General features: G+C 45.0%; 1 protein-coding gene across 2 annotated transcripts in view; it reads left to right on the top strand.

Moving 5' to 3' along the window:
• The window catches only part of SMTN (smoothelin), a 189049-nt gene that overhangs the window by 172848 nt on the left and 2583 nt on the right, over positions 1-13618 (top strand). The window lies entirely within an intron of this gene.

Below are 13618 nucleotides of genomic sequence, written 5' to 3' on the forward strand. Positions count from 1 at the left end.
GCGGCCCCTACCTCCTCTCCCCCCCAAAGCCCCACGCCCTCCACCCCTCACCTTGGACCACACGGGAGGGGGCGGACCTTCCAACCTTTGCAAGTCCCAATCTGGGATACAGACCGCTGTAATGTCCAGTGCTTCACAGAACAGAGTGGTATCTGCTGGAGTGCGAAGGGTCGCCGATTTACCCCCTCTGCGCGCTGTTAGTGCAAACGGGTAACCCCAGCGGTATGGAACCTGGTGCTCCTTCAGGCTCGTGAGGAGGGGTTTGAGGTGCCGCCTTTTCTGGAGTGTGATGCGAGAAAGATCCGGGAAAAGCTGGATTTCCTTGCCATTGAACACAGATACCGTGCGCCTCATTCTAGCCTTAGCCATGATCAGTTCTTTGGTGGAGAAGTCGTGGATGCAACAAATGATGTCCCGGGGTTGGGTGGATAAATTCTTCGGCTGTAAAGCCCTGTGTGCCCTGTCCAGCTTGATGATGTTAGAAGGGGGAGCGTCCAACACTTCATTAAAGATGGATTGTAGTATGGAGTTTGTGTCCTCGGGCCCATCTGACTCTGGGACCCCCCTCACACGGACATTGCAACGGCGTCCTCTGTTGTCGAGATCCTCTATGTGAGACTGCATATCCTCCATAATTTTTTGTTGCGATGTTGCCAGTTTGTGTAATTCTGATACATGGGATCTGGTGATGTCATGCTCTTCCTCCAGGGATTCAATTCTGCCAGACAATTGCTGCAAATCTCTCCTCACTTCAGCTATTTCTGACCTGCAAGTTGCTTTAACCTCATGTATGAGGCATTGAAAGTCCTCTTTAGAAGGAAGTTTACTTATGAAATCATGCATGTCCTTATAGAAGGTGTCTGGCCCTTTAAGGTGAGCACCTGCAGTAATAGACACTGGAGTTTTAGTCTGGTGCTGGGGAAGCTGGGGAAGTTGATCTCCACACCGAGGCCCAGAGGGGGGAAGCAGGCTGCTCTGTTCCCTGATATTACCAGCTGTAGCTGCAGTCCCTTCTCCCGGCAGTGGGGAGGGCTGCCCCCCGACCTCCACCTTATCTCCCACAGCCACTATGTGCTCCTGGGCCTGCTGCTGCTGTGCCTGAGGATCCGATGCAGTGCAGGGCTGCTGAGCCAAGGCATCCCCTGTTGGATCTGCTGCAGGGATTCCTCCACTCCCCCCTGTGTCCCCGCTCACCCACTCCTCCTTCTCTTGCTGCTTAGCAGGCCGGGCCAGTGCCTCCATTTCCCCTCCATGTTCCTGGAAAGATGGCGTCCGGGCCTCCCCTGGACCCTGTTCCAGGCCCAAGAAAGTATCCAGCGCCGTGGTGTGCAGCGGGGGGGCCACCGATGCCTGCTGCGATGGTTTAATCCTCCGTGGTCCCATCCTGAGAGCCGGTGAGTAGGTTTATGCTTATGATAAGTGCTGATTTAGCTGAGGGTCAACAGGAGCTCCTCTTCCCCACGTCCACTCAGCTCAGCATCCTGGACACGCCCCCATCAGCAATTCATTTCTTTAAGGTAAAGAAGTGGAATATTCCGCAATGGCTGAGTCAATAACCAAATCTCAACCCCGAGCATGAATTTCACATGCATAAGACACAAATTAAGGCAGAAAGGCCCACAAACAAGCAACAACTGAAGTCAGCTGCAGTAAGGGCCTGGCAAAGCATCACAAGGGAGGAAATCCAGCATTTGCTGACGTCCGTGGCTTCAGACTTCAGGCAGTGATTGCCTGCAAAGAATTCTCTACAAAGTATTCAAAATGAGCTGAAATTAAATTTGTCCAATGACTTTTGATCCCCTGAAATGAGGCAGCTTTGTAGCAAAATGGTTACAATTCCTAAACTTTTCACAAGATATTTTTTTTTCAACTCCTTTAACCCCTTCACAACCTATTGACATACTGGTATGTCATAGTTCTTTTGTGTTCCTTTAATTTGGGCTCTCACGGCAAACCTGCATGTAACCCAGCACGTTAGCTGATCTGATCCACCCGCGCCTGTCAACTAGCTAAATCCCACTGTCCATCTGACAGTGAGATTTAACACGCTACAGCTGGCGACACGCCATTCCCTGCCCCCAACAGCAGCCCTGTAATGTGATCACTGGGTGCTGATGGGTTGTCATGACAGCCAGGGGTCAGTTTATGATCCCTGTCACTGTCATGACGTAGTAGTTCCTATGAATGCCGGCTGAGAGGTGACGTTCACAGGAGATCACTATTTCTGCTGTTCAGAGCAGTGCTGAAACATTGGTCTGAACAGCCAAAGCGATCGAAGTGTATGAGCTTCAAGTCCCCTAAGGAGACTAGTAAAAATGAGAAACAGTGTAAAGACGACAAAAAAAAATTCAAATCACCCCCCCCCCTTTTTTTTGCCACATTAAATATAAAACAATTAAAAAAATTCACATGTGGTATCACTGCTTTCAGAAATGCCCGATCTGTCAAAATATAAAATAAATTAATCTGATCGGTAAAGGGTGTAGCAAGAAAAAAAATCAAAACCCCAGAATTACATTGTTTTGGTCGCTGCAACATTGCAATAAAGTGCAGTAACAGGTGATCAAAACCGCACATCTACCCAAAAATTGTATAATTAAAAACATCAGCTCAAGATGCAAAAAATTAGTCATCACACAACCTCGGATCCTGAAAAATGAGAATGCTACGGGTCTCAGAAAATAGCAACAAAAGCAGAACATTTTTTGAGGGACAAATTACTGAATTATTTTTCACCACTTGGATAAAAGTAAAACTATAAATGTTTATTATCTACGAACTTGTTCTGACCTGGAGAATATTGCCAAGTTTGTTTTACCATATAGTGAACACGGTAAATAAAAACACCCAAGAAACAATACTGGAGCTACACTTTTTTGCAATTTCACCGCACTTGGATGTTTTTTTTGCTGTTTTCCAGTACAATATGGGGCAGAATTAATGGTGTCATGCAAAAGTACAACTCGCCCTACAAAAGTACAACTTGCCCTGCAAAAAACAAGCCCTCATATGGCTATATTAACCTAAAAGAATAAAAATTATGATTCTTGGAAGAAAGGGAGGGAAAAATAAGGTAGATATCCGGGTGGTGAAGGGGTCAATTAAACCTGAAAGTCTCCACTTCAATTGCATCGCAGTTATTTCATTTTGAACAAAAAATAGTGGCGTGCAGAGTCCAAATCGTGGAGATTCGGTCACTGTCCAAATATTTCTGGACCTATTGGTATATTTTATGGGAAACAATTTAGTATAACTTATTTAATTTATTAAATCCCTGTTTTTTTTTTTAATGAGTCAGTGGGTGGTCGTATTCAGTGATTGACCGTTATATCTACAAGCACAGTCATACAGGAAAGACTGTCAATCACTAGTAGAACCACACACCGGACTCACACACATACAAACGGCAGGGATTTCAATGAATGAAATGCAAGATTTACTAAAACGTTTCCCATATAAATGTATGTCCATCTGATCAGCTCCTCCTGGTGTATAACATCCTCCTACGTGCAGATCAGATACCATATTCAACATGACAGGTTCACTTTAATATGCGCTAACTTTTGTGTTCGAACTTGTCTTTTTATTAGGACTGGCTCACTAATCTATTTGAAATGGCATACTGTTACATGATATTTCTTTTTTTATCAAACAACAAGAGATGTGAGAAAAATCATTTTGTGTATGTGTGTGTGTGTGTAATATAAATAGAATATCAGCATGATTTTTCTCAGATCTTTTGCTTGTGGAAAGTAATCAAAACTATACTACTCACAAATTGTTAGGGATATTTGGCTTACGAGCGAAATTGGTGTAAAAAGTTGACTCTACAGTGATATTTTATCATGAAAGTAGGGCATTTAAGTTGGCTGTCAGTCAAACAGAAGGAGGTAGAGCAGGGTAGGTAATAGGGCTGGAGTGGCACGAGGCTTCAGATCTACAGTAGATCTTTAGCCTCATTTGTAATTCAATGGTGATCTTGTCTTTGGAAGAGTTACATACATACATAAATAGTTTGGTGTGAGAACTCCTGCTGAGAGAATTTTCTTAAAGGGAATCTGTCAGCAGGTTTTTGCTACCTCATCTGAAAGCAGCATAATGTAGGCAAAGAGATTTTGAATATAACGATGTATCACTTATTTTACTGGGTGCAGCCATTCTCACAGTGAAAGATTTTGCATGTAGCAGTGCTGGGAGAGTGGTCTATGCCTACACCAGGCTTTGAATGTACATTTCCATAGACAGAAGCTGCTAATCAAAGAAGGGGTGGAGGTCTGACTACAATTAAAATGCTGCTGAAACCCACTAATGCTATAGATAAGAGGCTTAAACTAATAAGGCAGGTAAACAAAAAAAGACTGAGATTAGAGACATAGGGCTGAATTCTCTGTTTTAACCCTTGCTGTCTTCAGATTACATTGCAGAAATCTGCTGACAGTCCCTTTTAAAGCCATTTATTAGGCAATACTTTATTCCTAGTCATACTTATTTGTTCTGCTGCTGCCATTAAATGTAGCTTGGGTTCACAAATAGTTATATTTTTGACACTTCTACTTGTATTATAGAATATGGTCAAGGGAAACGAAAGGACCAGAAAAGTGCCGTACATACAGTCATATGATAAAGTTTGGGCACCCCTATTAATGTTAACCTTTTTTCTTTATAACAATTTGGATTTTTGCAACAGCTATTTCAGTTTCATATATCTAATAACTGATGGACTATGGTAATATTTCTGGATTGAAATATGGTTTATTGTACTAACAGAAAATGTGCAATCCGCATTTAAACAAAATTTGACCGGTGCAAAAGTATGGGCACCCTTATCAATTTCTTGATTTGAACACTGCTAACTACTTTTTACTGACTTACTAAAGCACTAAATTGGTTTTGTAACCTCATTGAGCTTTGAACTTCATAGGCAGGTGTATCCAATCATGAGAAAAGGTATTTAAGGTGGCCACTTGCAAGTTGTTCTCCTATTTGAATCTCCTATGAAGAGTGGCATCATGGGCTCCTCAAAACAACTCTCAAATGATCTGAAAACAAAGATTATTCAACATAGTTGTTCAGGGGAAGGATACAAAAAGTTGTCTCAGAGATTTCAACTGTCAGTTTCCACTGTGAAGAACATAGTAAGGAAATGGAAGAACACAGGTACAGTTCTTGTTACGCCCAGAAGTGGCAGGCCAAGAAAAATATCAGAAAGGCAGAGAAGAAGAATGGTGAGAACAGTCAAGGACAATCCACAGAGCACCTCCAAAGACCTGCAGCATCATCTTGCTTCAGATGGTGTCAATGTGCATCGGTCAACAATACAGCGCACTTTGCACAAGGAGAAGCTGTATGGGAGAGTGATGCGAAAGAAGCCGTTTCTGCAAGCACGCCACAAACAGAGTCGCCTGAGGTATGCAAAAGCACATTTGGACATGCCAGTTACATTTTGGAAGAAGGTCCTGTGGACTGATGAAACAAAGATTGAGTTGTTTGGTCATACAAAAAGGCGTTATGCATGGAGGCAAAAAAACACGGCATTCCAAGAAAAGCACTTGCTGCTCACAGTAAAATTTGGTGGAGGTTCCATCATGCTTTGGGGCTGTGTGGCCAATGCCGGCACCGGGAATCTTGTTAAAGTTGAGGGTCGCATGGATTCAACTCAGTATCAGCAGATTCTTGATAATAATGTGCAAGAATCAGTGACAAAGTTGAAGTTACGCAGGGGATGGATATTTCAGCAAGACAATGATCCAAAATACCTCTCCAAATCTACTCAGCAATTCATGCAGAGGAACAATTACAATGTTCTGGAATGGCCATCCCAGTCCCCAGACCTGAATATCATTGAACATCTGTGGGATGATTTGAAGCGTGCTGTCCATGCTCGGCGACCATCAAACTTAACTGAACTGGAATTGTTTTGTAAACAGGAATGGTCAAATATACCTTCATCCAGGATCCAGGAACTCATTAAAAGCTACAGGAAGCGACTAGAGGCTGATATTTTTGCAAAAGGAGGATCTACAAAATATTAATGTCACTTTTATGTTGAGGTGCCCATACTTTTGCACCGGTCAAATTTTGTTTAAATGCAGATTGCACATTTTCTGTTAGTTCAATAAACCTCATTTCAATCCAGAAATATTACTCAGTCCATCAGTTATTAGATATATGAAACTGAAATAGCTGTTGCAAAAAACAAAATTGTTATAAAGAAAAAAGGTTAACATTAATAGGGGTGCTCAAACTTTTTCATATGACTGTAACCGTCTCTCTAGTCATTCCAAGCGTCATCTGTGTAGGAGAGAGAATTCACATATGGCTGACTGAAATATTGACTTGGCCCACAAAAATGTTCTTTCCGTTGCTCTTGATTCAACATTACAAACAAGTATTCACTTAAAGATTTACAATTTCATTAGTGAATAAATGATGCAAAGTTGGATTTTCTATTTTATTATTATTTTTTATTATTTTTATTATTATTATTATTATTATTATTATTATTATTAGAGCACCATTGATTCCATGGTGCTCTACATGAGAAGGGGGTTACATACAGAATACATATACAAGTTTCAATAGACAGACTAGTACAGAGGGAAGAGGGCCCTGCCCTTGCGGGCTTACATTCTAAAGGATTTTGGGGAGGAGACAATAGGTGGGGTGTAGGTTGGGCGACAGCTCCGCACGGTGGTGGGGTGGCAGCTCCACACAGTGGTGGGGCGGCAGCTCCATACAGTGGTGGGGCAGTGGGGTCATTGAAGGTTATAGGCATTTCTGAGCAGATGAGTTTTCAAGTTCCGTTTGAAGTTTGCAAGTGTGGTAGATTGTCTGACGTGTTGAGGCAGCGTGTTCCAGGAGACTGGGGATACTCGGGAGAAGTCTTGGAGTCGATTGCATGAGGAGCGAATGAGAGAGGAGGAGAGAAGGAGCTCTTGGGAGGACCGGAGATTAAGTTTTTGAGTGTAGCGAGAGCTTAGTTCAGAGATATACGGAGGAGACAGATTATGAATGGCTTTGTAGGTTAGTGTTAGTAGTTTGAATTGGATACGATGGAAGATTGGGAGCCAATGGAGGGATTTGCAGAGAGGAGAAGCGGGGTGTTATTGAGGAGAGAGGTGGATCATTCGGGCAGCAGAATTAAGGATGGACTGGAGAGGGGCGAGCGTGTAAGCAGGGAGACCACAGAGGAGGATGTTGCAGTAGTCGAGGCGGGAGATTATGAGAGCATGCACTAGCATTTTTGTAGATTGAGAATTGAGGAAAGGGCAGATTCTGGAAATATTTTTGAGTTGAAGACGGCAGGAGGTGGTGAGGGATTGGATGTGTGGTATGAAGGACAAGGCAGAGTCAAAGGTCACTCCGAGGCACTGAACTTTGGGTGCTGGGGAGAGCGTGATGGTATTTATTGTAATAGGTAGATCAAGTAGAGCGTGTAGGTGAGATGGAGGAAAGATGATCAGTTCAGTTTTGGACACATTGAGCTTTAGGAAGCGAGAGGAAAAGAAGGAAGATATAGCCGATAGGCACTCTGGGATTCTGGACAGCAGAGAAGTGACATCTGGACCAGAGAGGTAGATCTGAGTGTCATCGGCATATAGGTGGTACTGGAAGCCATGAGACTTTGAGTTGTCCCAGGCCAAATGTATAGATGGAAAAGAGTAAGGGTCCCAGGACAGAGCCTTGAGGGACGCCAACAGAGAGGGCGGGATGAAGAAGTTGTGCAGGAGTGGGAGAAACTAAAAGTGCGGTTGGAGAGGTATGAAAAGATCCAAGAGAGGGCGAGGTCTCTGACACCAAGGGAAGAGAGGATCTGTAGTAGCAGGGAGTGGTCGACAGTGTTAAAGGCTGAGGATAGGTCTAGAAGTAGGAGTATAGAGAAGTGGTTGTTAGCTTTGGCAGTAAGTCATTTGTGATTTTGGTCAGGGCAGTTTCAGTGGAATGATGTGGACGGAAGCCGGACTGTGGGTTGTCAAAGAGAGAGTTAGAGGAGAGGTGGGGGGAAAGTTCTTTGAGTGTAAAAATAAAAATTGCTCTTTTTGAGCTGCGACTGATTCAATTTGTATTGAAATATAATTTCTATAGTTCAATTGAGAATCTGAAATCAACCGCCTCCTCTGTGTTGTGCGTAGTAAATTTATACAAAATTTGGTAGTGTGATGGGTAAACTGTGGAAGAACGAGAAGACCACTGTCCTGGCCTTGTTCGGGCCTCAATCTATTATTTCAGAATCCATCAGGTAGCTTTCACACAAGGGGAGCATGTTAATCTGGGAGACTGGGCATGCACTTATATGGTGTGAAGAGAGGGGGAACTGACTGTAAATACACAAACCAAATGATGGAAATTATGAGTCACAGAACCTGTGTATGTATCTCTTCTAAGATCAGGATCATATTAGGGGCCTCTGCTGGTGGGCACTCGGGCCACCATGTGTTTTGTATCGTATGTATTGGGGGGTCTTTTAACTTCCCACTCTGCACTATTTCACCATACATTTCCACCTTTCCCCTCAAATGAAAGTATACTTGTCCTTTCAGAAAACAAAAATGTTAAATAATGTGGTCTTCATGAAGTCATACCCCTCAAGTTAATAGATTATTGCAATTTCGCAAGTTATTTTTATATTAATTTACATATATAGTTATTTATGCCACTATAATCATTAATTATGCCTAGTTTTCACCCTCCTACCTTGTCCCTCCAGTTGCCATCACACTGCCATTAACTCTCCAGTTACTGGTCTATTATGTGCAGTGCAGTCTCTCTCAGCCTCTTAAGGCCCTGTCACACACACAGATAAATCTGCGGCAGGTCTGTGGTTGCAGTGAAATTGTGGACAATCAGTGGCAGGTTTGTGGCTGTGTACAAATGGAACAATATGTCCATGATTTCACTGCAACCACAGATCTGCCAAAGATTTATCTCTGTGTGTGACGGGGCCTTTACAGTATAGCCCAGCTATGCCTCCAGCACTGACCAGTGTATTGTACTTTGAGAATTCATTGTTCTTCTGTGCAGTGTATGAGTTTCTACTGTAGTCTGTTACCCAATATTACCTTCTGGCTGCACGCGTGTTGTTTTTTTTTTTTTTTACTTAATTGATCTGTTACCTGGTTTCCAGCTGAGATCAACAGTCCTTCCCTCAGCTATACACTGTGTAGGCAGAGCACAACGGACACAAAGAGGGCTCAGCTGTATGTGATACCTGCTGCTGAGACGTCAGTGGTGGGAAACTGCAAATGTAGCTCTTTATTTCAATATGGCAGAAGATTACCTTCTGGTACCTGCATCAACAGAGCAGCATTTGTTCTGCACTATTCATCTGACTGATGCAGGCATCAAACACGGTTCAGCCTTGCTGAATATGGTGTGTGTGTGTATATATATGTATATATATATATATATATATATATATGTATGTATATATATATAATAATATATATATATATATGAGATGTATAGTACAAAATGATATTGTGTTACCTTGTTAGCCAGTAAAATCAATGTACCGTATTTTTCGCTTTATAAGACGCACTTTTTTTACCCCAAAATTGTGGGGAAAATAGGGGTGCGTCTTACAAAGTGAATGTAACTTACCGGGCAGTGATGCAGCGGTGGAGTGAGTCACAAGAGGCTGGTGCTGGTGCTGCCGCTGGAGCGGAGGCGGCCGCCATGGATCCCGCGACAATCGGCTGTGGTGGCGGCAGCCATGGATCCCCCAGCAATCGGCTCTGGTGGCGGTCGCCATGGATCCCCTGCAATCGCTGCGGTGGCGGCCGCCATGGATCCTGCGGCAATCGGCTGCGGTGGCAGCCGCCATGGATCCCCCGGCAATCGGCTGCGGTGGCAGCCGCCATGGATCCCCCGGCAATCGCTGCGGTGGCGGCCGCCATAGCCGAAATCTTTATCTGCGCCTGCGCTGCCTCCAACGCGACTTCAGGAAAATGGCGGAGGTGACGCAGGCGCAGATGGAGACCTCAGAGAAGCGAGATCTCCATCTGCGCATGCGCTGCCTTCCGTAGCCATTTTCCTGAAGTCCATCGCGTCGGAGGCTACGCAGGCGCAGATAGAGATCGCGGCTCTCGAAGATCGCGATCTGCGCATGCGCGGGCTGCATTTTAGATCTCCGCAGCAGACGGAGACTATCATAAGAAAGAGGAGAGAGAGAAGAACGATTCTCCCTCTCCTCGCTAGGGCTGGATGCTGATTGGTGGAGACAACTTCTGCAGAGCTGCCTCCACCAATCAGTGATCTGAGCCTGACAAAGTGTTGTCAGTTGAACGAAGGGTCCTAATAGGTGAGCAAAAAACACTGAAGGGGAACACAACCCCCATCATCAGCCTTCAGAATATACTGTATCAATCGGTGTATTCTGAAGGATGATGGGGGCTGTAGTCCTTTATTGTAAACACTCCAGGGAGGGACTAATGTAGTGGCCAAAGTGTAAATGTAACTACAACCCCCCTCATCTTTCAGAATACAGCCATGTATGGTATACAGTACTTGGGTGTATTCCTAAGGATGAGGGGGGTGGTAGTCCCAGATCCCCATAAAAGTGCATCATGCAGGTCCCCCATAGCCGTGTCATCCACGGATCCCACATAACAGTGCATCATCCACAGGTCCCCATAATAGTGCGTCATCCACAGATCCCCCATAATAGTGAGTCATCCACATGTCCCCCATAATAGTGCGCCATCCACAGGTCCCCCATAGCAGTGCGTTATCCACAGATCCCCCACAGCAGTGTCATCCACAGGTCCCTCATAATAGTGAGTCATCCACATGTCCCCCATAATAGTGCGCCATCCACAGGTCCCCCATAGCAGTGCGTTATCCACAGATCCCCCACAGCAGTGTCATCCACAGGTTCCCCATAGCAGTGCGTCATCCACATGTCCCCCATAATAGTGCGCCATCCACAGGTCCCCCATAGCAGTGCGTTATCCACAGATCCCCCACAGCAGTGTCATCCACAGGTCCCTCATAATAGTGAGTCATCCACATGTCCCCCATAATAGTGCGCCATCCACAGGTCCCCCATAGCAGTGCGTTATCCACAGATCCCCCACAGCAGTGTCATCCACAGGTTCCCCATAGCAGTGCGTCATCCACATGTCCCCCATAATAGTGCGCCATCCACAGGTCCCCCATAGCAGTGCGTTATCCACAGATCCCCCACAGCAGTGTCATCCACAGGTCCCTCATAATAGTGCGCCATCCACAGGTCCCCCATAGCAGTGCATTATCCACAGATCCCCCACAGCAGTGTCATCCACAGGTTCCCCATAGCAGTGCGTCATCCACATGTCCCCTATAATAGTGCGTCATCCACAGGTCCCCCATAATAGTGCGTCATCCACATGTCCCCCATAATAGTGCGTCATCCACAGGTCCCCCATAATACAACAATGCTGCTATTGACTCCTGTTGAGTCTAAATTGTTAAAATAATGTTATTTTAATTTTATTAAAATATTCAAGCACACTATTTGGCTCAATTTTTTTTTTTTCATTTTCCTCCTCCAAAACCTAGGTGCGTCTTATAATCAGGTGCGTGTTATAAAGCGAAAAATACGGTAAATACTTTTATGCCCACAAATGACAAAAGTATTCCAGGTACGATACCTTTATTGGCTAACCAGGAAAAAAATATTTGCAAGCTTTCAGAGCACAAAGGCTCCTTAGTCAGGCAGGTTTACACACATACATGCAGTGGAGAAAATAAGTATTTGATACACTGCCAATTTTGCAAGTTTGTTCTGTAATTTTTATTGTCGGTACACTTCAACTGTATCAGACCAAATAACAAAAAGATATCCAGAAAGCCACATTGTATGATTTTTAAATAATTTAATTTGCATTTTATTGCATGAAATAAGTATTTGATCACCTACCAACCAGCAAGACTTTTGGCTCTTACAGACCTGTTATTTTTCTTTATGATGCCCTCCTACTCTGCCCTCATTACCTGTATTAATTGCACCTGTTTCTACTCCTTACCTGTATAAAAGACACCTGTGCACACATTCAATCAATCACACTCCAACCTCTTCACCATGGCTAAGACCAAAGAGCTGTCTAAAGGCCCCGTCACACTAAGCAACATCGCTAGCAACATCGCTGCTAACGAACAACTTTTGTGACGTTGCTAGCGATGTTGCTGTGTGTGACATCCAGCAACAACCTGGCCCCTGCTGTGAGGTCGTTGGTTGTTGCTGAATGTCCTGGGCCATTTTTTAGTTGTTGCTGTCCCGCTGTGAAGCACAGATCGCTGTGTGTGACAGCGAGACAGCAACAACTAAATGTGCAGGCAGCAGGAGCCGGCTTCTGCGGAGGCTGGTAACCACAGTAAACATCGGGTAACCAAGAAGCCCTGTCCTTGGTTACCCGATATTTACCTTCGATACCAGCCTCCACCGCTCTCACTGTCAGTGCCGGCTCCTGCTCTGTGCACATGTAGCTGCAGGACACGTCGGGTTAATTAACCCGATGTGTGCTGTAACTAGGAGAGCAAGGAGCCAGCGCTCAGTGTGCGCTGCTCCCTGCTCTGTGCACATTTAGCTGCAGCACACATCGGGTAATTAACCCCATGTGTGCTGTAGCTAGGAGAGCAAGGAGCCAGCGCTAAGCATTGTGCGCTGCTCCCTGCTCTGTGCACGTGTAGCTGCAGTACACATCGGGTAATTAACCCGATGTGTGCTGTACTAGGAGAGCAGGGAGCTAGCGCTAAGCAGTGTGCGCTGCTCCCTGCTCTGTGCACATGTAGCTGCCGTACACATCGGGTAATTAACCCGATGTGTGCTGTATTAGGAGAGCAGGGAGCCAGCGCTCAGTGTGCGCTGCTCCCTGCTCTCTGCACGTGTAGCTGCGTGAGCTGGTAACCAAGGTAAATATCGGGTTGGTTACCCGATATTTACCTTAGTTACCAAGCGCAGCATCTTCCACGCGGCGCTGGGGGCTGGTCACTGGTTGCTGGTGAGCTCACCAGCAACTCGTGTAGCGACGCTCCAGCGATCCCTGCCAGGTCAGGTTGCTGGTGGGATCGCTGGAGCGTCGCAGTGTGACATCTCACCAGCAACCTCCTAGCAACTTACCAGCGATCCCTATCGTTGTTGGGATCGCTGGTAAGTTGTTTAGTGTGACTGGACCTTAAGACACCGGGGAAGCAGTAGCATTGTGTGTTGTGTAATGGAGGCTGAAGGCTTGGTTTGGACACATTCTCTTGTGGATTCTGCAACAAACAGTACAGCGGGAAAACTCCATTCACATGCTGCTTGAAAAATGCCAAGTGAGCCCAGTCTGTGGTATATTTATTCTGGATCTCACATGCTGTATAGTGACTGGTGAAATCATAGGAAAATCCACAGGTTAATAGGGACCAGTGAGGTGACCTGTATGCAATGGAGACAAGCTTTCGTAACTCCTCTGTTGTACTATGAAACGATGCAGCCTTTTGGAAAAAAGAACTGTGAGGGTTATCCTAACGTATGGATGTTATCTCCCTTCCGATAGATCCTGATTTTTTGGATCCCTAGCAGATCCCAAGAACTGGAGTTCTCATCCTCGTGTTATTGTAACAGTGGTTGATCATGTTAACTCCTACTCAATTCATT

The sequence above is a fragment of the Anomaloglossus baeobatrachus genome, chromosome 1 (genome assembly GCF_048569485.1).
Source record: "Anomaloglossus baeobatrachus isolate aAnoBae1 chromosome 1, aAnoBae1.hap1, whole genome shotgun sequence".
Classification (NCBI taxonomy): Eukaryota; Metazoa; Chordata; class Amphibia; order Anura; family Aromobatidae; genus Anomaloglossus; species Anomaloglossus baeobatrachus.